Source organism: Marmota flaviventris, chromosome 10 (assembly GCF_047511675.1).
Source record: "Marmota flaviventris isolate mMarFla1 chromosome 10, mMarFla1.hap1, whole genome shotgun sequence".
Lineage (NCBI taxonomy): Eukaryota > Metazoa > Chordata > Mammalia > Rodentia > Sciuridae > Marmota > Marmota flaviventris.
In genome coordinates this window covers 6,280,226-6,305,617 of record NC_092507.1, presented here as the reverse complement: position 1 = coordinate 6,305,617, position 25,392 = coordinate 6,280,226, and the positions used below count along the sequence as shown (strand labels likewise).

Genomic DNA, 25,392 nt, shown 5'->3' with positions numbered 1-25,392 from the left:
GGCACTTCAGGGTCGGAAGTTGCCTCACCAGAGGGCCCACTTCCCAGCAGAGCTCCTGGACACTCGCCAGGAAGGAGGTTCCAGAAACTGCCATCTGGCTCTGTCTACCACGAAAAGCCCACAGTCCCTTCGACCACCACAGCCTCCTGGAGACCCGGGAACCGCGGGTCGGGAGGCCCTGGTCCTTGGCTCGGTTACTCAGCAGGCGTTTCTTTGAGTCCCTTCTAGGTGCCCAGTAGGGACGGGATGGGCACTGCCCCTGCTCCAGGGAAGTTTTAGTCTAATAGAAACAGACAAAAAGTCAAAAGGAAGCAAATGAGTAAACAAGATGATTTCAGAGAGCGCAGCAGCTGGAATGTGATAGAGGGAGGCCGGGCCGGGGCCGGTCCTCAGGGGAGGGTGCACTGAACAGTCGAGGCCCTGATGAGAGAGGAGCCAGCAAAGACCCACGACATGGGAGTGACCACAGGGTTCCGGGCAGCGGGATAGGAGTGCCGAGGCCCTGAGGCAGGTGGCCATTGCCGGGGCTCTGGTGCCACGGCCAGGATCCAGGGTTTGCTAGAACTGCAGCGGGAGCCACGGGAGGGTTTCAGGCAACAAGGGAGACAGCTTTGGCTGCAGGGAGAGAAGTGGAGGAAAGGCCCAGGATGAAGCAGGAGAGGAGACAAAGCCCAGGCCGGGGCAGGCAGGGGAAGAACTGAGCCCTCCAAGCCCAAGACACCCAAACCCTCTACCTCAACAAGCCGAGAAGCACATGTCCCAGCAGGCTGTGGGTCTGCTGTCCTTACCAACCTCCTGACCTGAAGGTACAAGTCAAAGAAATAAATAGTCCAGGGGCCCCAAGAGATACACATTTAGGCTAGATGCACCATTATTCTTAAACACAGGCCCTTTTGATTGGGTTTTGTGGTTCTAGGGCCTCATGCACACTAGGCAAGTGCTCTATCACTGAGCTGCACCCCAGCCCAGAGCCAGTTTCTTTGTTCGCAACCAATAACTAACTGTAACAGCTGGGCACAGTGGTGCATGCCTGTCATCTCGGCTACTGGGAAGGCTAAGGCAGGAGGATCACAACTTTGAGGCCAGCCTCAGCAATACACGGGGATCCTGCCTCAAAATTTAAAAAAAAAAAAAAAAGTATTGGGATATAGCTCAGTGGAACAGTGTCACTGGGTCCAATCCCCAGTCCTGGATAAACAAAGGCAAAAGTTGATTTTCATTAAGCAGGGAAGGAGCTTACAGATTACGAAATACCTGCTGCATTGCAAGAAGTTCTACAATCCTGTTGAAGAGTGGTGGTGACTTGGGAGGCTGAGACAGGAGGGCTGGAAGTTCAAAGCCAGCCTCAGCAATGGCAAGGCACTAAGCAACTCCATGAGACCCTGTCTCTAAATAAAACACAAAATGGGACTGGGGATGGCTCAGTGGTCAAGAGCCCCTGAGTTCAATCCCTGGTACCAAAAAAAAAAGAATATGAGGAAGAATTCACGATTAGTACCTTGAAGGGAAAGCAAATACAAAGTTGAGACAACTGCTAACTCCAGGAAAAACAGGAAATTCAACAAGAAAATAAATACAACCGTGGGGCTCTGTGTGAACACCACTGTGCAGAATCATGTCTGATGGCAAAACTGCTGCTATTGCTACTGACGCTGGGGCCAGTTGGTACCCCTGGTACTTTTGTGCCAGGATCTCAGCCTTGCAGCGTGTTAGTGGAGAACATCACTCAGGGGCTTTCTTGCAAAGGAGTGCAAAGAGGGATGAAATTTTTGAAAATTCACATCTAACTGGGCACAGTGGTGCACACTCATAATCCAGCAACTCAGGAGGCCAAGGCAGGAGGATTGCAAGTTCAAGGTCAGCCTGGGCAACTTAGTGGGACCTTGTCTCAAAAATAAAATAAAAAAGGCCTGGGCATGTGGCTCAGAGGTAGAGCACCCCTGGATTCAGTCCCCAGAACCAACCCTACCCCCGACACAGGCACCAAAAGAAAAGAAAATTCACATCTAAAAACATGGGTCTAATGTACTATTTCACTTAAATAATGACGAAAGAATTCTGGGTTGGGAATTCATTTTCCTTGGAAATTTGAAACATCTATCCATTTTCCTGTAGCTTTTAGTGTTGCTTTTGCTTTTGAAAAAGTCCAGGGCCATTCTGTTCTTTGATCGGTATGTGGCTTTCTTTCTTCTGGTGACTTTAATTCTATCTCTGGAGGATTTTTGTTTCATTTTGTTTTTTGAGAAAGGGTCTCACTATGTTGCCCAGGCTGGCCTTGAACTCCCTGGCTCAAGTGATCCTCCTGCCTCAGCCTCCCAAGTCTCTGGGACCACAGGAGCCCAGCACCCTGCCAAGATTATCTCTGGAGTTTGGAGAATTCACAATGATATCCCATACTGCGGGCCTTTTATTGCTGGGTCCTGCTCAGAGATCCTCTTTAATGCAGCAACGTCTCTGGTTCTATAAGTTGTTGCTGCATAATTTCCCTTCCTCCATTTCTCTCCCTTCTTTTTCCTTGGCCTCCTGTGAGATGAATGTTGGGCCTCCTACACTGACTCTAATTTTCTCTCTTCTCTTCTGTTTTCCATGTTTCAAGGCTTTCTATTCTCCTTTCTGGAAATTTTTCTCTTTCAACTCTTCTGTTGAAATTTTTACTTCTGTTATCATAGTTTTAAAATACCCAGCAAGAGTTTATTTTATCAGGGTGCCTATTATTATTATTATTATTATTAATTTTTTTTAACAGCCACGTTGGACTTTGGGCTCCTTTTCTTCTGTTTCCCCGGGTCTCTTTTGCCACGGCAGAGGTCTCAGCCTGGGTGGGGCGATCCTTATCCACCCAGTGTAAACCTACTGTGCACAGGTGGGGGCTGGTCACTTCGTAGGATTCACTATGAAGTGACAAAGTAATGAACCAGCGTATCAACAGGCTCCCCTTCAAAGCCAGTATCTGAGGGCCACTTTTTTGGTGAGGTTTCCTGAGAGGGAAGCTCTTCAAAGCCCTGCCTGAAGGCTGGGTGTCAGCCGGAAGGCCATGTTCTCCCCGTTCGGGGTGTGCGTACCTCCAGGTTATCCTTCTCCCAGTGTGAGGTCTCCCCTGTCCTCAGCTGCTGCCCTCGCGGCCTCTCTGTGTCAAGCTGGGTCTGAGCCACTCAGACGCCTGCAGGAAATGCTGTTTTCTGCCTGGGTGGAGAAGAGAGCCACCGGCTTGGCTCTGTGAGCTTGGGGCAGGGTCTGTTCTCTAACCCACCCTCTCCTGCTTCCAGCTCTCCCTGCTGCCCACCTTTGGGAACCCTTGCTGGTCCTGAGGGCCCATCAGCTGGCTCCCACCACCCAGGCCAACACTCTCTGCTCGGTGTCTCACCCACCTGCTACCCTCCACACAGCCTCCTCTATCATTTACTTCTCTGTTTTCCAAAGGATTTAAATATTTTATTTCTTTGCTTTTTTTTCTTAGTGGGATTTTGAAACAGAATAGACATAGGTATTCAATCAGTTATGTGTATGTGGAAGTCTACAGTAATCTTGGATTGAACCCGAAGTGATTAATCACTGAGCCACATTCCCAGCTTTTTTTTTTTTTTTTCCATTTTGAGACAGGGCCTCACTAAGTTGCTTAGGGCCTCACTAAATTGTTGAGGCTGGCCTTGAACTTGCAATCCTTCTGCCTCAGCCTCCCGGGTTGCTGGGATTACAGGTGTGTGCCACTGTGCCTAGCAAGCCTGTAGTAATCTTTAGCAATAAATGAAAATCAAGATTGTTCTAGAGCTGTGGGGACTGAACCCAGGCTCATGCATGCAAGGCAAGTGCTCTACCACTGAGTTACATCCCCAACCCCCAAATCTAGTTTTATTTCTTTTTTTACTTGTGGTGCTGGGGATTGAACCCTGGTCCTCAAACATGCCAGGCAAGCGCTTTATCAATAAGCCCCAAGCCAGCCCTTTTTATGTTGAGACAGGCCCTTGCTAAATTGCCCAGGCTGGCCTTGAACTTGCGGTCCTCCTGCTTCAGCCTTCCAAGAAACTGGAATTACAGGTGTGTGCCACCGTGCCTGGCCCAAAAAAATATTTCATAGAAGAGCTCCTGCAGGAGTGAGGGAGGCACTCTGCTGAGGAAACAAGGGTTCTGTCTTTGGGGGTGGGATTATAGAAGAGTGAGCTATGCGTGCAGTTTTTTCTGTGTTGCAGATTTTCAACAGTAAATATTTGCTTTATGAATAAAAAGGATGAGGACTAAAATTACAATTTTAATTTTCTGAAACAAAGATCAAGATAGTGCAAACAGATGTGTAGAAGAAACTCATCCTCCAGCACGGGCCCACACCACCCACAGCTTACACCTCTGTTCAGAAGAGTAGTGGGTTCTAGAGAAGCACCACAGGGAATGGACACCCTGAGAGGAGGGGGAGAAGTAAGTTCTGGGATGGCCTCTCCTCCCCCACAGTGGCTCTGTTATTATCTGCTTTATAGGTTAAGATTCTGTAAATATTTTACTTTTTACAAGAGAGACACAACCAACAAGGAAATTTGAAAACGACGAGAGAAGACCTAGAGACAATGAGGTTGAAGTTGGGACAAACCTCTAGAGATGCTCAGAAGGAATGTTCCAGATGTGTTCAGGACACAATACCTACCCACAGAGCTTGCAAGAGGAGTGCTAGGCCTCCCCATCATAGAGCTCAAGAACTACCCCAGCTGCCCCAGGCCCTTGGTTGGGAGTATTGGCCAATGCCCGGTCAGTGTCAGCCTTTGGCCTTGGTCTCTCCTTTTGCACAGCGAAAGGACTGCATCTCCCAAGTCAATGTCCAAAAAACTCTGAAGAGCATCCTATCAGAGAACCAGTGACTACCAACATCTTGAACTAGAGAACAACCCCACCTAAGGATTCCTCCGGAAGCAATACTGAATTTTAAAATTTTAATCCACTTCTTTGAAAAAAAAATGCTTTAATTTTTCTCTCCCTAAACAGGTCCAAACTCCTACAACTGGCATGAGTCAAATACCAAAGGCTGCAGCTTACTAATGGGCTCCGGGGCTCCTCAGTACAAAGCCATCCCAGGCAGCAGCATCCTTCTCTTGGGAGGCTGGCTGAGGTCTAGTTCACTTCCTCCCTTGTTTGCTCCTAGCAAAAAATTTGGGTCATTCTCTCCCTTTGGGCCTGCTAGTCCTATGGAGAAGTTCTTCTTTAGTTGAAGTGTCAAGGAGGGTGGATTTTGTTCAAATTCTTAGCTGCAAAACAATATTTCTTCTCCCTTCCCCCAAACACTGCTTTCTTCCCCCAACCTACCTCTCTGGATTGAGCCAAGAAAGACCACCAGCAAAGGCCCCTCTGCCTGGCAGGTCAAAGGTGCTTTGGCATCAAAGAGCATCATCCCACCCTTGCCCGACTCTGAGCTCCTTATTTGTCTGAAAAAAAAAAAAAAAGAAAACAAAAGAAAAAGAAAAACACATGTAGAATGAAATCTCAGAAGCCTCCTATGCAGATTCCAGCCTAATAGCAACTCTTCACCTCGGGGGTTCCCTTCTTGCATGCCAGTCCCGTTTTGCTTGATGGGCCCTTCTTGCCACCGGTGCCAATGCCACCCCCAGTTCCCTTTGGTGGTCCTGAAGCACACCACCAGAGCATTCCCAGAGCCTGGAGCAGGGCTGTACATACGGATGACTCAGATTTTTAAGAGTTGGTTGTTAGTTCTGTTTGATTTTTGAAAGCAAAGTAATTGATCGGAGCCATGCCTGGGTTCTAATTCCATTTGGTGGCTGCAGAAAGTAGGTTCAGGAACTTGACCTCTTGATTGCCCATGTGGATCTGTTTTCAAAGCCCAGTCTAAAGGAAAAATTCATTCCTTTTGGGCTGGAGATGAAAGAGAAGGATGTGAGGGAGGGGCCACCTGCTCATGGCATCTGTGGTGTTTCTTCCTCTACCTAGGGTACTCCCAGAAATACTGACCCCAAAGAGGGGAAAGAATGAGAGAGAAGAAAGAAAGAGAAGACCTGACAACACCAGAGCTCCAGCCCAGCTGGGTGAATTCTAAAAGTAGGATCTGTCCCTTCTCTCAACCCTGGCCCAGGGCACAGCTGCCTCCACAGTGGGCCTGGACCCCAGCAGGTGAGCTGGGAGGGCTCCTGAGGAGCAGAAAATCGGAACCACTGGCTTCTCTATGAGCTGAGAGCGCACCTCAGGAACCCACTGGAAAAGGCGTGTGCTATACCAACACATCTCCCAGAGGCCAAGCAGAGCCTTCTGGGCTGCCAGCCCAGTTCCTGGAAGGATGCTCTGGGGACCCTGCTGCAAGAGCCCAGGAAGGTGGGTGTGGATGGTCCCTTCCCTCGCATTCAGGGAGGACAGCCAGGACTTCCCAAGACACTGGCAGAGGAGGATTGGAGGCCCGTGCTAAGGGCTAAGGAACAAACACCTCCCGCTGCTGATCGATAAAAAGACAGGGCAATGTTGGAGATACCAAGACACAGAAGAACGGGCCCAGGGAAATGAGAGGGATCACGGGAAAGCGCTTTCAAAACAGGAAGGACAAAGCAAAACGCGTGATGGAGCCGAGAGGAGGAAGAGTAAGTGAAGGAGGCAAGGAAAGAATTTATCCTCAGGAATTCAGGTCAGGAAATGAGAAGCCAGGCCAGAATTCACACGAGGGCGGCCAGGGAGAAGGCGCGTCCTGGGAGGGAGCTGGCCCCGACTTGTGGACCTGCCCTTCTCTAACCCCTCTGGGTTCAAGGGCAAAGCTCGGTAGGCTAAGCCAGGGAGGTACCGAGCGGAGGATGCTGAGTCCCGAATGGGGGCAGGGGGAGGGGAGGACGCGCACAGAACTGCCCGGTCCCTGGCAAGTAAACAGCTTGTCCCAAACAGGCGCGTCCTGGTCTGCGGTCCGAGGAGGACCCCGCTCATCCCATCAAGGGCGGCAGCCGAGATACTGGGGATTCCATCCTCCGGTCGGCACAAAAGGATGTGACCCGACTAGGAGAGGAGAGAGCATCGCACGGCCCCGCCAGAGAACCACAGCGCGGGCGCGACCCCCCGCCTCGCCGGCCTCCTCAGTGGGGTCCTGTCCACCCCGGGATGCGCCCGCCTCCCCCAGCCCCCACACCGCGGACCCCCCTGGCCTCCCGTTCACCCCGCCCCAGGCCGACAAAGCCCAGCGCTGGGTGGGGCGGGGCACTGCTGGAGGGGGGCGCTGGGACCCCGCAGACGCCCTCACAGGTGGGCTTCGTACCGGGTGTCGGTGCCAGGGGTGGGGCTCGGTCTCCCTGGAGACGGTTGCCCAGGGGACACGGCGGGCGGGTCCCGGAGTGACCGGAGGGCGCCAGCCTCCGGTGGCGACGCGGAAACCGCAGGGCCTGAGGGCAGGCCCGCGGCGCGAAGTGCCGGCGAGCGGGGCATCGGCGGAGGGGCGCGGCCCGGGGCGGGGCTGGACAGGGGGCGGGCGCGGGCGGGCCCGGGGGGCGGAGCCCGGGCCGGGGCGGGGCCCCAGGGCCGGGGCGGGGCCAGAGCCGGCCGTGCCGCGGGCACCAGCCGCAGATGCTCACACCCCCAACTAGGCGAAGCGCCGAGCAAACGCAGCCAGAAAGCCTTGCGAGACCCGGGATGCTCAGGGCCGGGCCTTCGGGGTTCTTCCCTTGAGCCCCAAGATCCGGAGCAGCCGCAGGACGGGGACTCCGCGCACGATGGTCCTGGTCTCGGTCTTAAAGCCTTAAAACCAGCAGATAGCAGGTGCCTTTGCAAAGTGAGTGAGGGCTGGTCATCTGCCAAGCGCCTCTGCTCCCCGGGTCCCACCAGAAAGGGCGGAGTACACACCGGGTCACAGATCGGAAGCCGGGGTCGCTCGCACGGCTGTCCAGTTCTGGTTCTGGGCTGAAATCCAGCCTCGGGGGTTCCCCTGTATTGTCGGATTTAGAAAATAAGTGGGTTTAGCCAGGGCTTTCACTAACAAATCAATTCAGAACAAAGAGCTGGGTGCGCGCTGGCAGGTCGCTGGCGCCGGAACAGCGTGGCGATCCTTGCCCCAGCCTTCTGCTCCAGCGTCCCGGTTTTATCCAGGCACCTACGCGGCAGGTGGGCACGGTTCTCCCCCGACGGCAAATGAGGAAATTCATGAGCGAAGGTGAAGGACTCCTACTCTAGCGTCCACACTCACATCCTGACCCAATCCGCAAGGCCAGCCTCTCAGCGGCAAAACAGCCCTGGAACCCCCTAGAACCCATAAACTTGTCGCTCTGCAGCGACTCAAGTCGCCCTACCATGTTGCTTCGGGTCCACAGACCTAGACTTTGTGCAGTGGAGGAGGAGGACCGGCGGGGCCTAGAACCCCCCCCCCCACCCAGGGGGCGAGTGTTCGAGGAACGCTCCTTGGCGGTGCTAACTGCTGTTGGAGAGGCGCCCAGGGCGCGGCGGGTCCACCCCAGTGAACAAGCCCCAGGAGCATCCCTCGTGCGAGTGAAGACAGCAAGGGGAAAAGCTGTCCGAAGCTCTGGGAGTATCAAAGACGTCCGAGATGAGAGAACTAGGCGGCGGGATCTGGGAGCTGCCATCCCGGGCGCGCAGCCCCGGCCAGGCGCTTTCCGCGGCCACTGCATGTCCCCTCCACTCCGCCACCCAGGAGCAACCCCAGGGGTCCCGGTGTTTGGGAAGCCCAGGAGGAGACAGGGCCGAGGGGCAGGAAAAGATACCCCCCATGCCATCTCTAGATGTTACAGACACTCAAAAATACCCTCCTTCTACTGCTCAGACCCACTGTCACACGCTCAGACGCAGACCACAGACACCGCACTCCGCGCTCCACACAGTCTCACCGGCCCTCCCACGGAGCACGAGACTGGCCGTGCCGGGCACTGTGGGCGGAGCCCGAGTCACCGGGTGGGGACAGCCCCCGGGCCCCGCCCCGCGCTGCCAGCCCCTCCCCGTCACTCCTCCGGCGGGGGCTGCGGAGCCAGTCTTGCAGCGCCGGAAACGTCAGATGGCAGCTCAGCCCGCTGACTTAGCCAAGGTGTGAGTCCCCTGCGGGTCGCGCGGTACCGATAGCGCCGGGGTTTCCTAGGAGGAGAAGTTACGGGTAATTACGGCCGGACCTGAGACCCGCAGGCCGACTAGGAAGAGTTCTGTGTCAGGCACCTGGTTGCAGAGGCACGTATGCTAAACACTCGCCAACCGCAAAGAAATTTTCCACAGCAGATGACACCGACGGCCGCTTAACCCCACCCGTTCTCCACGTGAGGGAGCCCTCCTCCCCAGGGGCCCAGTTCTTCAGTGGTCCCCCTGCTAGAAGACTTCCTTTTTTCCTTCAACACAGATCTGAGTGAAAGCCAGACTCAACGACCAGGTCCCCATCGGAATTAGACCCAATGAGATATCAGGCACTAGTTTCTCCGGAGCCGAGAGGAAAATCCGAGAATCTTTGAAATGGCAAAAACGACAAAAAGACAGAGGTCCATATTAATTATGAAGATGTGCTGGAACTGTGCAAAAATTCTGGAAAGATACAGACCATAATAACTTGGAGGAGAATTAAATGGCATAATAAGGTACACGGGGAAGTCTCTAGGCAGTGCCTGGTGGGCAGAGTCAGTATTCGCTCTTACACAAAGGAAACAGACGCCAGGGGACCTGGCTGGCCCCAGGTCACATTAGTTGGTGGTGGAGAGAGAGGAAAGACTCTAGTCTCCTGATTCCCTGATCATGGCTCGTGCACTTTAAGCCCTTTCTAAAACCATGTGAGGGGGTAAATAAATCAGTGTAGTCAGTAAATAAATGTGTTTCACTCCTGTTAAAAAATCAGAGTAATTAAAGAAATTAGACTTCTGCCCCTCTGCTTGCTACTGCCAAAAGGAGTCTATCCTCTAAGTTCCCAAGCCTAAGGCAAAGGCTCCTGTTTCCTTTCCATTTGAGTCCCTTTCCACTCAAGGAGTTCATTTGCCAGGTCACCTTGCCCTGATGCAATCTCAGCCTCTCTCAACCACCCTCAGATACCCGCCACAGCCCTGTTGGAATTCTGCTTCCCTCTTCCTTCTCAAATTGGCATTCACATTCCTGGGTACTGTCACATACAGCACTGCTGAGTTGGAGACAAGACCAGGAAAGCTAAAGTCAGGGGAAAAAAAAAAAATAGATGCAACCAACAATAACCAGTTCAAAATTTTGGTTTTAATTCTATTAGGAAAATAGAAGAGCTTATCAAAATCCTCCTAGAAGTGAAAAGAGAGCTTCCATATTGATTCACACAAACTCCCTACCCCTTTATTACCTTGGATTTGTTTTGTTTTGTTTTATTGGGGACAGGGTCTTCCCATGTTGCCCTTTCTGGCCTCAGACTTCTGGGCTCAAGTGCTTCTGCCTGGGTCTCTGAGTAACTGGGACTAGAGGTGCACGCCACGGTGTCCAGGGCTCCCTTGATGTTTGTATTCTCAAAGCATAAGGATGAGGGAGCCTAATTACAGGAGGCTCTGCTCCCCTGCCACCCACACATATTTTCATTAATCTTTGAGTTCTTGCTCTCCAGTTAACTCAAAAAGTGGCTCAACTGTAGTTAAAAAAACAAAGTTAATTGAAATAAAACCTTTTTTTTTTTTTTGTCAATTCCCCAAGCCAGACCAAAAGTCTGTCTTAACGGATGCGATCAGAATTTGTGACCTACAGCAGGAATGCGGAAACAACAGAAAAAAAAAAAAAGATGACTGTGCTCGTTCTTTCGTGGGTCAACCAAAACAGCATGCATGGTGACAAGAGTGTGACTCTGGAATTAGACCCGGATTGCTGGCAGTTTCCTAAGCTCTGCAGGGCTCTGTCTCCTGTCTGTAAAACAGGTCACTCAGAAAGGGTCACCAGCACAGAGGACTGGCCCGGGAAGGTAGAAGCCAGGACCAGCCAGATGGCACATGAGTGGGGAGCTTCTGGCAGCACCTGGCCAGGGCCGTCCAGATGTGCTGCACCTGTCTCCGTTTCTGCCAGTTTCAGGGTCCTGATTCAAATATGTGATCCTGACATCCTTACATCTGTTGGATGAAAAGACATTCTCCATCATGAAAAAGGCCAGTGGTGAATACTTACTAGGAAAAAATTAGAATAAGGAAATAAGTAGGTGTAACATGAGTCAGTCTCCAAGCTTATGAAAGATGCCTCAGGGTACCTGAAAGGGATTTTCTAGAATCTTCTTGTAAAACCTCTAGCTGTGTTTGAGAAACCGCTGAGGGCCAGAAAATTAAACTAATGACTGGGAAAAAAAACCTGAAAATTGTGTCCAAGTTAGAAGAAGGTAAATAGGGGGCTGGGGTTGTGGCTCAGTGGTAGAGCACTCACCTAGCCCGTGTGAGGCGCTAGGTTCGATCCTCAGCACCACATAAAATAGATAAATAAATAAAATAAAGGTATTGGGTCTGACTACAACTAAAAAAAAGTATTTTAAAAAATGGTTAAAAAAGAGAAGGTTAATAGAATAAATCTGGCAAGATTAAATTGAGTATAGTCACAGAGCTGTACTTAAAGGTCACTCAGGGGACAGGTGATTTGCCTGAGCCACACAGTGAGACGCACAGCAGTAAGTTCCCACGTGCTGACCTGAGTCAGTGCCTGAGAGGTGCTGCTTCCGTCCTGATCCTCAGGCCCAGGCACCAAAGGCCTGCTGCCCAGCCTGGCCCCATTGGGAGGTGTGGAAACCTTAAGAGATGGGGCCTAGAGGGAGTCCTAGGCCACTGGGGGTGAGTCCTGGAGGGGGACTGTGGCACCCCAGCCCCCTCCCTACTCACTGGCTTCCTGCTGGTGAGGTGAGCATCTGTTCTGCCATGATGTGCTGCCTCTCAGGCCCCAGAGCAACGGGGCCAGTGGATCCTGACAGAAAGCCCCAAAGCCATGAGCCAAAGTTAACCTTTTCTTTATAAGTCGATGGTCTCCAGTGTCCGTCGTAGTGGTAGTAAGCTGGCTAATGCAGGTATTAGAACCATGGCAACCAACAGCAGCAGCTACCGTGTTCTGACACTATGTGGCAGTTATTGTACCAGACGCTTTATATTTATGGTAAAGGTTTTTAAATCTGCCAGCAAATTCCGGAACACTCCTCCTGTTGGCAGGTGACATCTATGTTCCTTCTCCTTAAATCTGGGGGAACTTGTGATTGCCTTGCCCAAGAAAGTTATGGCAGCAGTGGTGCTAAGTGACCCGAGAGCTCGGGTCCTGAGAGCCAGCCAGGCAGCTTCCTCCTGGGTTCCAGGAATGCTCCTCTTGGAGCTCTGTGCTGACGTACAGCCTAACCGACCCAAAGCCACCATGATGAAGCCCAGAAGAGCCAGAAAGAAATGCCAGGTGTAGGCACTAGGGTTGGCAGTCCACCTGAGCCCAGCCTTTCTTCATCCTCACCCCAGTCCCCGACTGAGGGGGGAGACCTCCAGATGATTCCAGCTCCAGCTGTTCAAGTAATGGATCCCAGACATCACCGAGCACAACCAGGCCATCCTGCTGAGCATAATAAAACATGCTGCTTTACACCTCTAAGCTGGGGGAGGCTTGTTGTACAGCAACAGATACCTGGAATATTGATTACCTCATTAAACCACCAAAACAACCCTACAAGGTAGCTATGATTGTCTCGGTCAGGAGACTGAGGCTAAAGACTTACCAAAAGCTACCCAGCAAGTGGCAGAGTAGTAATCAGCCCCCTTCAACCACCCCTTAAGACTGTTCCTCCTGCCCCGGTTGCTGAGAGGCCCGAGGCTCAGGTTTTAAGGCAAGCTATGTGAGACCCTATTCTGCCCCTCAAGACACTCTCATGGACTATTTAGGAAAGAATGTGGCTCTGGTGACCTTTTTTGGATGGTGTGACCCATCACAAAGGTGACTGAGTTTAGAGGAAACAGACTCAGTTTCCCACACGTCATGCCAACAAGCACACCTCTGACCCCGGAGGTCCCGTGGGTTCCCCACTTGAGCCTAAACACCAACCAATCCTGCAGCAGACACCAACAGGGCACCCTCCACTTCAACTGTGGCCTTATATGCCAAAGATGGTGTCAGATCCCACAGGTTAAGGCTCAGTCACACAAGATAGTCCCCACTTGCAATGTGACCCCATCCTTGGATTCAACCAATTTGCTAGATGAGCTACAGAACTCAGGAGAGGCTATTCACATTCGCTGGCTTTTAATAAAGCCGTAACAAAGGTTGAGGACGAACATCAGATGAGGAGATGCCCAGGGCACGTCATGCCCGGAGCTCCTGCGCCTCTCTGGGTACCACCTCTTTCTGCTCTGCCATCCAGAAGCTCTCTGAAGCTGGTTCTTTGGGGTTTAATGGGGTCTTCATTACATAGGCATGGGTGATCAGATCATTGCTCCCTTTTCCTCCCTAGAGTTTGAGGGCTGGGACTGAAAGACCCAAATCTCCAATCTCACCTTGGTCTTTCTGATGAGCAGGCCCCTCCTGCAGCTACCTAGGGGCTGCCAGCCACCAGTCAACTCATTAGCATCCAAAGAGACATGGATTACTTGGAAGATTCCAAGGATTTTAGGAGTCGTATCCTAGGAAACGAAGAGAAAGACCCAATATCTATTTCACAATATCACAGTGACCCGGGGAAGTGTGTGGGAAGTGCCAGACATCCCATGGATCCTGGGGCTGTGCTGAGCGACAGTTGTTCTTGATAACATAAATGAAAGAAAATCCAAAAGCTGTCTCATCAATTCCATAGAAATGTAAACAAAGTCCACAAACACCTGGAGAAGTCATCCACCAAGACTAGACGAGCAGAAGTGGGCAGATCTGTGGAACCAGACGCAGGGTCCTATCTGTCCTCGTGGGAAACCCAGGAAACTTCCTAACTGCAAACACAGAGGGGGTTGGCTAGACGCTTAACCCAGCAACAGACGCCAGACAGCTCATAGCCGATTCAAAAGTCCCAGGCAGTCCCAAGAACAAACTGGCTGAGTGTCACTAGGACAAGTTCTGTGTGTGAAACTGTATCTAGTTTTGCACCTCCTGAGAGTCACTCCTTTGTGTAGCAAGACTGGTCTGTGTGACCAAAAGAAAATGGCAGCATATCATGCCATTCACCTTCAAAATTAGGTCAGGAAACACCATGGGGCTCTGGTCTTGGGATCTGTGGCTCTCGAGCTCATCTCTGGCTCTCCATAAGCCCACAGCCATGCTGTAGGGACACTCAAACAGCTCCACAAGGAGGACTGGCACCTCTGGCCCACAACCACTGAAGCCTGCCGATGACACCTTGGCAGGGACCCCAGCCCTAGATACCCGTATTCCCAGCTCACTGTGAGAGGTCCTGGGCCAGAACCCGACCCTGCAGACTGCTCCCAAATTCCTGACCCACAGAGATAATACATGAGATAATGCATCTTGTTGTTTCAGCAGCTTTGTCCCGGGGTGATTTGTTGCAGCACAGTAGACTTCCATACTTGTGAGTGAATAAATGCTCACGGCAAACAACCCTTCTGGTAATTGTAGGAGTCAGATCCCCAAGGAAGAGGCAGGAAGAAAGACCAAAAAGTCACAAAGACTACCTACAGTCCAGAAGACTCACGTCCAGAGAGACGGAGGGGATGGCCAGGGGCTGCGGGATCGGGAGGAAATGAGGGGAGACGGCTACTGGTGCAGGGGTTCTTTCTGGAGGGGTGAAAATGTTCCAAAATGTGACAGCTGCACAATCCTGACTACACCCCAAACCAACAAATGGTGTGCATTAAATGAATCGCACGGTATGTGGATTATATCTTAATAAAGTTTGTTATTCTAAAAAAGGAGGAAGGAGAAGAGTCAGGAGGGGCAGTGGCATCCAGGGAGGTGGGCCACCTGCAGGCCTGGGGAATCTCCCTGTCACTGGAGTGGAGGAAAGTTCCAGGTGCCTGGGAAAGAGGACGGGGTCTAAGGTCAGCTGACTGGTGTCAGAGAGAAAGCCACAGAGATAAACAGGTGATGTGGCTGGCTCAGCACCCACCCGGTCCACTTGGCCAAAGGGAGTTTGCTTGCTAATCTCACAGGGACACCCTGCCTAGTCTCAAGCCGCTGGGCGCCCCAGAGGTGGGGCCTGGACACAGTACCGATTTCTCATCCCCTAGGAAGATTCCATCCACTCTAAACAAGGTCCACAGAGCTCATTCCCACAGGAACGCGTTTCCAGGAGCCCAAGCCAAGGCCCTTCACAAAGAAGACGGGGCCCAAACCAGAGGCTGCAGCTGTCCCTAAGAATGGTCCTCTTGTAAATGAGGTCGTTCTACAGTGGAGAGTCACCAAATGACACAGGAAGTTGGTCTTTGCCAAAAGCCTTTAAAAAGAAGTTTGTAAATTTAGGACAAAGAAAAGGATTTAAGCCATGTGTGGAGGTGCACGCCTGCAATCTCAGCTACTCTAGAGGCTGTGTGGAGGTGCACGCCTGTAATCTCAGCTACTCTAGAGGCTGAGGTAAGAGGATTGCAAGTTCAAGGCCAGTCTTGGCAATTTAGGGAGACTCTATCTCAAAATAAAAAATACAAAGGGCTAAAGATGTAGATCAGTGGTAGAGCTTCCCTTAGGCTCAATCCCCAGTAATGAAAAAAAAAAAAGTTTACAGGGTAAACTCATACAATATCTTACTTAAGAGGTAGTCATGGTCAAGGTGGAAAAGAACTTCAAGGCAGACTTCCAACAAACCCTAGGGCAAGTGGATCTTTTAAAAACAAAACAAAACAAGTAATACCTATTTTATTAACATTATATTGCAGAAGAAACTTATTTCCTAGGAAATAATATTCCTATTAGTTGGGTGCAGGGCACACGTCTATAATCCCAACAGCTCGGGAGGCTGAGGCAGGAGGATTGTGAGTTCAAAGCCAGCCTCAGCAACTTAGTGAGGCAGTAAGCAACTCAGTGAGACCCTGTCTCTAATAAAATACAAAAAGGAGCTGGGGATGGGGCTCAGTGGTCAAGTGCCCCTGAGTTCAATTCCTGGTACCAAAAAAAAAAAAAAAAAAAAAAGCAAATAACCCTCCTGACCCATAAGTTCAACATGGTGCCACTTGGGGCTCCCTTGGGTTCTCTGCATGAGTTTGCTGAGTCTGCTCCAGGCTGACGCCACTGCTCACCTTAGTAATCACATCCTGCAATTCTTACACCAGTGCCTGGAACTCGGACGTGAGGAGCAAGAGCTCTTTCCATGAAGATGAAGGCAAATGTTCTACAAATCAGAGGAAGAGAACTCGCTCAGACTTTCTGTTGAATGGGACTGGGAAAGAGGTGGGGTCGAAGGTCAGCTGACGGGGCAAGACAACTGCAAAGACGGTGGAGAATTATAAAAATGTAGAGGGAACCTACTGCAACTCAAACCAAAGCTGCAGCTGCGCCTCCCGTGCACAGACAAGCTCCAAGTTAAGAGAAAAGGCTTAGATTCGAGGTGTAGCCATTTCTGGATGCTCCCTCTAGACCCAAGCTGGAGTTACCCAGCCTACGAGTCACCTAAGACATAAGGGCTGCTACTGAACTGGGCATTTCTGGTCACAATTCTGTCTGATCATTCTTCATACTATTTTCAAACTAAGGTTGGAGTCTCTGTGCTGGGAGTAGCGGAAGCCACAGAAAAAACATAAACATCTTCCCAGAGCATCGATTTGACACAAGAGTTAGGGGGAAATAGTCTTTATAGTAAAATAAACATGCACGTATCATGGAATAGAATGTAAAATTGATGTTAGTGTTAAAAATAGACCTTGAAGCTTCAAAGCAAGGTCATGGCCGGGGTGGGACGTTGCAGACATCATCGGGTTATGCATCCCGACTCCTCTGGCCAGGGGAGCGGGGTGGGAAAGTTGGAGAAGAATGGTCCTTTGGGTCAAGGTTACTGCCAGCTGCCTGCCATCTCCCAGCTACTTCCCTAAAAACCCACAGCAAGGGGTTCCTGGAGTGGCTGCCCTCCCAGGAACAGTGACTCGCTGTTATGGCTCACAGGTAACAGGGTCAGCCCACATTCCACTTCTGTGGTCAAGGTCAGCGGATGGCCCACCTCACTAGTGAGCTGTTTTGTTTTTGTTTTGTCCCAGGGATTGAACTCCGGAGTGCGCTACCACTGAGCTACATCACCAGCATTTTTTTTTTTTTTTTTTGACATTGGTCTCACTAAATTGCTGAGGGCCTTGCTAAATTGCTGAGGCTGGCCTCGGACTTGTGATCCTCCTGCCTCAACCTCCCGAGTTGGGGATTAGAGGTGTGTGCCACCATGCCTGGTATGTGAGCTGCTCTTACTGTCCAGTCCAGGCCCTGAGAGTTGGTCTGGGGACTGCTCTTGCCACTACCCCAGGGGAGAAAGGCCTGGATGAGATCTTATCTCTAACAGATTACTCTGATGTCCAAAGCACCTTCAAACACCAAACGGCTAGAAAAAGCTGAAAAAACTACACCCTCAAAACAGGCTGATAAAGAACAAAGCAAATTACTCTCCACTGACATATGCCCTGTGCATTCTGAATGAGTCATCCCTGGAACATAGAATGAGATAATGGATGAACAACCTACCACCTACGGTTTGGATATGGAATGTCCCCAGAGGCCTACAGGTTGAAGGGTTGCCCTTAGCCCCTGGTGCTATTGGGAGGTGGTAGAACCTTAAGAGGTGGGGTCTCGTGGGAGGTCTTAGGCTCAAGAAAGTGGTAGTAAGAATCCTATCTCTTTTTTTTCCCCCCTATATCCTGTCCATCACAAGAACAGCTTATCTACCACATGTTCCCTGCCTTAGATCAAAAAACGAGGGAGCCAACCAGTCATGGGCTGAAACCTCTAAGCCTGTGAACTAAAATAAACCTTTCCTGTTTTCAAGTTGATCATCTCAGGTATTTTGTTACAGTAATGGAAAGCTGACTAATTTAACATGCCCTGCAAACTTCAACGACTTACAACACAGATATCTTTTATGTCCCACATCATGGGCCTCAAAGATTCATTCATCCAATGGCAAAATTGTAACTTTTGAATGGCCATAACCCACTACTAGTTTTTTTTATTATGTTTGATCTGCATGACAATTCAATGAAAGATATCATCATCCCAATCTTCAGATGCCAGCCTGCTGGCTTATGCAGTTCATCAAAGTCACATGTGCTTTAAGTGTCAGAGCCAAGACATGAACCATCTGTCTAATTCTAAAGCTCTTGTTTGTGATGCTAACATTAAGCCACCTTCCATTCATTTTCTCTAACCGCACTGCTGGGCATAGGAAGCCAGCACATCTTAGGCAACTGCCAAGCATGAGATGTGCTGTGCTTAATTTAAAAATAGGCCACACTTCAACGCTGGTTTCCAAATGACAGCAGATGAGTCGTATTATTCAAATATTCGTCCCACCACACGCAGGGAAAAAAGACTCATGCCCCGGTGCTTTGCTCCTGCCTCAGGAACCAGCAGAGACAGGAGGTGTGGTCTTTGAGCTCAGCCTTCCATTGGCTCTGAACACATTTTTTTTTTTCTTTTCTTTTTGGTGCTGGGGATCAAGCCAGGCCCTTGTGCACGCAAAGCAAGCACTCTACCAACTGAGCTGTAGCCCCAGCCCACGAGAAACTTTTCTAGTGGGTTTTTTTTTTTGAGATGGACAGGTAAGGGGGGAAAGTTGGGGGATTGGTGTATTTTTTGTGTATTTTTTTTTTCCTCTAGAAGAAATTTCTCATAAGATTGTTGATTTGTGGCCAAGATCCCGGTTTCATCAGCTTGCTTCTCAACAGCAGGTCGGCTGGAGGAGCAAAGGCCTGCCCCGGCCCGGGCTCCTCGCTGAGGCCGGCTGAGGCCCACTGGAGATGAAAGCAGAGAGCACTTTACTCTCAGGGGCTCCAGGAGCTGACATCAAGGGCCGCCACCGGGACTGCTGCTGTCGCTCTAGGTCCCGCCCCCGGAAATGACATCCCTGTGACATCCATGGGGCTGCCTCAGTTTCCCAAACTGCATGAAGGAGCATGTGGATGTCATCAGTGGAACAGCCCCTAAGATGAATTCTGTAAACAACCACAACAACCACCTAGTAGTCTTGTCTCCCATTTCCATGCTATGGCGAGAGAGAACCAAGGTCCTGGAATAACAGCCCCGTGAGGGCCTTGGGATTCCCAAAGGCCCATCACAGCCCTTCCCCATCCGCTCTGTGAGGTGTGCATCACCCCAACATGGGATCATTTGCTTGCTCCGGGGATGCTCACAGCAAGTCTAGCCAGACAGCCAAGGACACACTGCAATTGGACAGAAGAGTCAGCCAGCTCCTCGTCCAGGATCATCTATATCCAAGGCAGAAATATTGATCCCTATGCTTAAATCCAAATCCCTTTGGCTTACATGTAAGCCAGTCCTCCTTGTTAAAGCACGATGTATCTTGAGGGTGAAAATGACGATAACATCAAGAACACTCAGCACTGGGTATGGACGGCACGCTGGGCGATGTTAACATTATCTAATTTATCTCATTAAATGCACAAGACAAACCTAGGAACAAGTCCCATCCGCTTCATTTTACAAAGAAATGGAGGATCAGGACTTAAGTAATCCCCTCAAGGTCACACAGCGAGGAAGTTGAAGGGCTCCGGTTCAACTCTGGATCCATCAACTCCAGGGTTTAACGACCACATTACATGGCAGCCAACGCCACCCAGCTCATGACCAGAAAGAAAGCTATTTAACCTCATTAGCAATCAAAGAGATATGCTTGAAATTACTACCTTTTAGGACTATTAGCAAAACATTTCCTTCAGTGTTATTGGAGGCTGACAAGGGTGTTGTGAAACTGTTGTATGTCACTGGGATAAATTGGCGCAGGCTTTCTGGAAAACCACTCAGCTCCAAGAGCCATAAACACGTTTGATGTCTTTGATGCAATGATTCCTGGATATGGGAAAGGCCACATGCCTGAAAATATCAATTACAGTGTTTGGGGAGTGGTGGTGTATGTGCATCTGGAAGCAAGACAAACCTCCCTCAAAGGGGATGCTGGAGGGGACGATGGCACCCCTGCTCTGGGACCCTTACAACACACCAAGACAGGGTGGCTAGGTGTGAACCAGTGTGGAAAGGCAATGACAAATGAAGAAAACCAACTCAAAAGCACATGCCTAGCTGCCTCGCAGAATTGCCAGCCGGGCGCAGGGCCCACACCCCTAATCCCAGCAGCTCAGGAGGCTGAGGCAGGAGGATCACAAGTTCAAGGCCAGCCCCAGCAATTTAGTGAGGCTTTGTCTCAAAAATTTTAAAAAGGGCTGGGGAGGTGGCTCAGTGATCAAGTGACCCTGGGTCGATTTCCCAGAAATCCTAGTCCTGGCTCCAAACACCATGTGGCAATGCCCCCATGACCCCCACCCCTACATCAATGATGTCACGAAGTTTCACTAACAGGGCTCTGACTTTGCTTCCCTGCCTGTAAGAAACCACTCATCCCAAGTTTTACAACCAGACTTGAGCAGCTGTCCCCGTGGGGGGAGGCAGAAGATGGAGGTAGCACCTCAGAGAGCGCTGGAGCCCCCTCTCACCCCACTCAGGCTCCCCATGTCCTCATCCTTCTCTCCCACAAGCTTCAACGATGGGAGTGGGGAGCCCCAAACCTCTAAGCACCACCAGGCCCTCCCCATGAAAGCCTCTGGTTCAGTGAGTCAACTACTTCCGGGTTCAGTGAGTCAACTACTTCCCAAGGCACAGCCGCAGAACTGGGCCCTGCCCCCACCTCTCCTGGAGCTGGGCAGCAGAGAACAGCCCAAAATGTGGGGGCCCTGTGGCCTCAGATAGGGTGGGTGACCCTGGGCTGGGAAGCAGCCCTGCACAGAGAAGGGGCTGGGGAAACCAAGGTGGCCGAGGGGAAGGAAGAGCAGTCTGGTGGCTGCGGGGACCCCAGGGGGTTGGAGGAGGGCGGCAGTTGGCAGAGCTGACCTGGATGGTGGCTGCCTGTTCCCAGAGCTGGGGAATGGGAAGAAGGCTCCGGGCAGTGCTTCCGCAGGGGGACTGAAATTCTGGTTCAAGGTCACCCAGGGTCAGGACAGGGCAGAGGCAGGCAGAGGCAGGCAGAGACACTCAGCACCTTCCTCAGAAAATGCAGAAAGAAGCACATCCCTCTATCCCTAGGGGGCCGATGGGTGTCCCCACCCTCGCCTCTCCCTGTCTTAACCCACGGGACCTGTGCACTATTTGGAAAAATAATTGTGTGGGAAAAGGGTCTTTGGAGATGCAATTAAGCTGAGGATTTTGAGATGATTTCTCCTGGATTATCCAAGTGGGCCCGAAACCCAAGGACAAGTGTCCTTATGAGGGACACATGAGGAGATACAGACACAAAGATGAGGCTAAGTGAGGACAGAGACAGAGATGGAGTGAAGCACAGGCCAAGGACACCCAGGGCCACCAGAAGCTGGGGAAGGATGCTCCCATCGCTCCCTAACCCTGACCCTAGAGCCCCTGGCAGGGGCGGGTTCCTGATGACACTTTGATTTCAAACTTCTGATCTCTAGAACCATCAGAGAGGACATTTCTGTTGTTTTAAGCCACAAAATGTGTGATCATTTGTTCCAAGAAATGAGTGCAGCGTCCCTCCAAGACCTGAATCCCAGGCAGGCTGCTCCCCTCTGGCTTCTCCTGCCACCCTCTGTGCATTTTCCCCAGTGGAAGTTATTTCCCCGGGTGTGAGCAAACCTGAAACACCACTTTGGAACTGCCACACCCAGGGCTTCCACAACTCTCCTTGTGCTCAGAAAGCAGGTGACCTTGGAAAGCACCCATTTCCAGGAGCAGCCTGGCAGAGGCAGGTGGGAGGGTGTTACTTTAGGAGAGGGAGGAGGGTTCTCATGCAGCCGCAGAAAGAACGTGCAGCAGGAAAGGGAAACGTAACTGGCCCCAGGGACTGTGGTGGCCCTCAGGGAGGGTAGAGTGGACCATATTTTGGGGTGTCTGGCAGAAAGGCACAGAGTTGGGCTGCAAAGAATGAAGAGGAAGGGTCCCAGGTTTTTATTGTTTTGTTTTGTTTTTTCCCCACCTTGAAACCAGCAGCATTTCTGATATGATGGCGGGGGATTTCCAGCAGCCACATGAATGACCATTCGGTTTTAGCGTGAACTACAAGAAGAGAGGGGAGGCGTGCAGGCTGGCTGTTCTCAGGATGCTAGCAGCAGCACAAAGATAATGTTTTGTTCCCTGCTGAACAAGCCGTCTCCTGCCATCCTCTGGGTTGCTGTTAGGTGGATTTCCACTGGCCTTGTGGGAATCATGCTCGTCCACTGGGGGAATAGAGGAGCTTTTCTAAGGTCTCACATTAAGGAAACATTTGCTGGGGCCCTGAGCTCCACCATCAGACCCACAGAGCAGCTGGCCTCAGGGAGGGAGGGAACTGTTCTCTAAGCAAAATAAGCCAGCCAAAGGGGAATTGCCTCATGAGCTGCACATTCACTTCTCCCTTTAACTGTGAAATTGAAGAAAAACAAGGTGAAGCAGGAACTGACCCCTCAACCTCACTCCCACCCCCTAACTCCCTGCAGGCACAAAACCCAGCTGGGTCTGGAGGTGCTGGCTATTGTAGAGTGTTGTGTCCCGTGAGCCCCTCAGGGGCTGGTACCTCCCTGCCTGCCTGTCTCCCTTAGCACAACCCCTGGCTCCAGAGATCGGTAAACACTCTGGGGGCCAACACTCTAGAGTCCATAAAGCTCTCTTGCTTGAAGTCCACAGCTTAGTGCCCTCTCATGTTTTTGAGTTCTTCCTTGGCATGGACTGAGCTGCAGAAATGCAGTTTGTCCTGTAGAGGGGAAGATCAGTGTGCCTCTGGAGCTGAAACCCGAGTTCCAGAAACATCTATGTTTGCAGTGTGGCCAGTGCTCTCCTTCTGGAACTCCAGTAGTGGGCATGGGGGGGAGGGGCTCTGAAGGCACGAAGCTGGGTGGTCTCTAGAGCAAGCAATGGCTGGTAAGAACACTCCCCCTCTGCACCCCGAAGTGTCTTCCATTAGGCAGAGGAGTTTGTGGAAGCACCACAGAGAAACCACCCAGAACGTGGCGGGCAGTCCACTCCCCAAGATCAACAGAATCCTGATATCAAGCAACAAAACTCCAGGAGTGATGGAGTTGCCTGCTGAGGGGTTGGCACGTATGCTCTGGAGTGAGCTGAAGACAGCTCTATTTCTATCTCCTGGTACTTGCTCACAGACTCACAAATCAAAAGAAACTTGGTCCCCACTTAGAGCATTAATCAAATCATGTGGGTTTTACAAGGGAGCATCAGGGGTAACTCCAGGCAGAGTCTCTGAGAAGACCCCCAGGCCTCCCCAGCACCTCACCAAGAGAACTACCAGGACCAAATCTTTTCTTTGCCCTCAGGGGCTCCTCCATTGGGAGACAGGATTCTGGATCAATTATTTGTAAATTGCCTGAAGAAGTGAATTATTTAACCTTTCCAAGCCTTCCTTTCCTCAACTGTAAAAAGGAGACAACATCACTCAGCTCCTAAGGTTGTTTAACTGCTAACACATAACATAAAAGGGCAAGTCTCTGGGGAGAAAACGTCCCTAAGATACCGTTCAATTAACAAGAACACCCAGGCCCAGCCAGGCACCAGGGCCTGTCCAGCTGTTCTGGAAGAGAACAGAGGAATGGGTCTCGGGTTTCCAAGTCCCTTTGGAGCAGCGAACCTTCCTCTTGCAAAATCCCGAGGGAGGAAAATACAGGCACACCCGCTTTACATAGTCGCAGGCCCATGCCCCAAGTCCCAGAGGGTGTTGCCAGATGGGGCTTCTCAGGATCCCGGGTGAAGAAGCCCCGCCTGATAGTCTGGTGGGGCTCAAGGTCCCTTCTTCTGGGGACACAGGAATCAAGTGAAAGTTGCTTAACCCACCAGGCGCTGTTAGCAAACTGGGCAGATCCCAAGGACAGCGAGCGATGACCCAGTATGTGGACCGCCCCAGGGATCCCTCCCAGGCCCCGGGAATCACATCCCCACCTCTTTCCCTCCGAAACGCGCTTTCCCGAGCCTCCCACCAGTCCTTTCCTGGTTCCCTGACGCCCATCTCCTGGCCAGGGCAAAGCGCAGTCGACTGTTCGTCCCCTCCACCCCCGCCAGCCCACGGAATGTCACCCCATCGCTCCTTTGCTCGATCTCAAGGATGAGATGCAGAGGAGGAAGCCTAAATAAAAACAGGAAACTTTTTTTTTTTTAAGTCTCATTCAGACTGAATTACGGGTAAGAGTGTTAAAAAAAAAAAAGGTCCGGAAATGCAAAGCTGGAGGCGGTTTTGCCGCTGTAACCCGGGCTCAGCCGCAGATCTGGTGGCTGATCTCGCACTCGCCACTGCCGTGAACGCGGCCAGCTGCGCGGGCGGGCGGGGAGAAGGAAGGGGCCGCGCGTCCTCGCTCGGGAGGGAGAACCCATAGCCTCTTGAGTGAGCTGAAGACAGCTCTATTTCTATCTCCTGGTATTTGCTCACAGGGCCCCAGCCCCTTTCCAGCCCTGATCCTGTCTCCTCGAGGCTGGGAGGGAGAGCAGCGCCAGGACGCAGGGGAGTTGTGCCCGGTCCTCCGCGCCTCGCCGGACGCACCTGGGCGACACCGCTCGGAGCGCAGCCTGAATCTCGCCTCCAGTCGGAGAGGCCGCTAGGTCCCGCTCACAAGCGCTCGGAGACCGGCATTCTCGGCTGAGCGCTTCCCGTCTCCTCGCGCCTAGGTCGGGCCGGAACCCTGATGCCAGCCGGGGAGCTCGCGGTCGGGCTCGTCAGGGCGCACGGTACAGGCGCAGGGGAGCTCTCCTTTCGGCAGTCGCACAGGGGACGCTCCGTGCTCCCGGTGCAGCCCCGGCCAGGGTCCCCGCGGCCTAACCTCAGGGTGCCCACTGCCCGACTCTAGAGACTTGGGGTGACGCCAGGCTCAGGGCGCACGAGCTGTGCATTCGGGGAACCTGCCCGCGAGCGGACCCCGCGGTCCAGAGCGCAGCTGTCCGCCTCCGAAGCCCCAGGTCCCTGTCCTCTTCCCACCTCCCCAGACGCAGCCAGGGAAGCGCGCTTACCCGTCGGGCGCAGCTGGCAGAAGCTGGGGCGGCTCGGCCCGGCGGCCGCACGGAGCGAGGGCGCTGAGCGCTAGTGCGCCTCGAGGCGAGGAGGCGGGGCGCGGTGGGGACCGCCCGCCGGCTGACAACCCGCACACTCCACTTCCCACTTTGTTTCCTTTTGCTTACAACAGGAAAAACAAGAGGTCCTCCTGCACCTCGCTGGCGCCCTGGCCCGCCCCACGGCCTGAGGCCAGAGGGGCAGCGTCCTGGGTGCTCTGGAAGCTGCACCTTGCCCTGCTTCCAAACAAGTTTTCTTTCTATACAAAAGAAACTATGAACCCATAAAACCTCAAGTTTTCTTTCTATACAAAAGAAACTATGAACCCATAAAACCTCCAAATTCACACACCGAAGAATTTTAAAAGGGATCCCCCCCCCTGGAGGGCG

The 25,392-nt window shown here is 51.9% G+C and overlaps 1 protein-coding gene across 6 annotated transcripts in view; it reads right to left on the bottom strand.

Moving 5' to 3' along the window:
- Pik3cd (phosphatidylinositol-4,5-bisphosphate 3-kinase catalytic subunit delta) overlaps positions 1-25,031 on the bottom strand; it is a 49,204-nt gene extending 24,173 nt beyond the window's left edge. For 3 of the 6 annotated variants that reach the window (XR_011708742.1, XM_027947473.2, XM_027947476.2), the window contains exons 1-2: positions 24,964-25,025; positions 5,287-5,405 (exon numbers count right to left, since the gene is read on the bottom strand). The gene's annotated coding sequence lies outside the window, so the exon portion shown is untranslated. Of the gene's footprint in view, positions 1-5,286; positions 5,406-7,222; positions 7,322-16,061; positions 16,141-24,963 lie in introns of those variants that run through there. The other 3 variants (XM_027947474.3, XM_027947475.2, XM_071617326.1) reach the window with 3 other exon arrangements.
- Between the last annotated feature and the right edge of the window lie 361 nt (positions 25,032-25,392).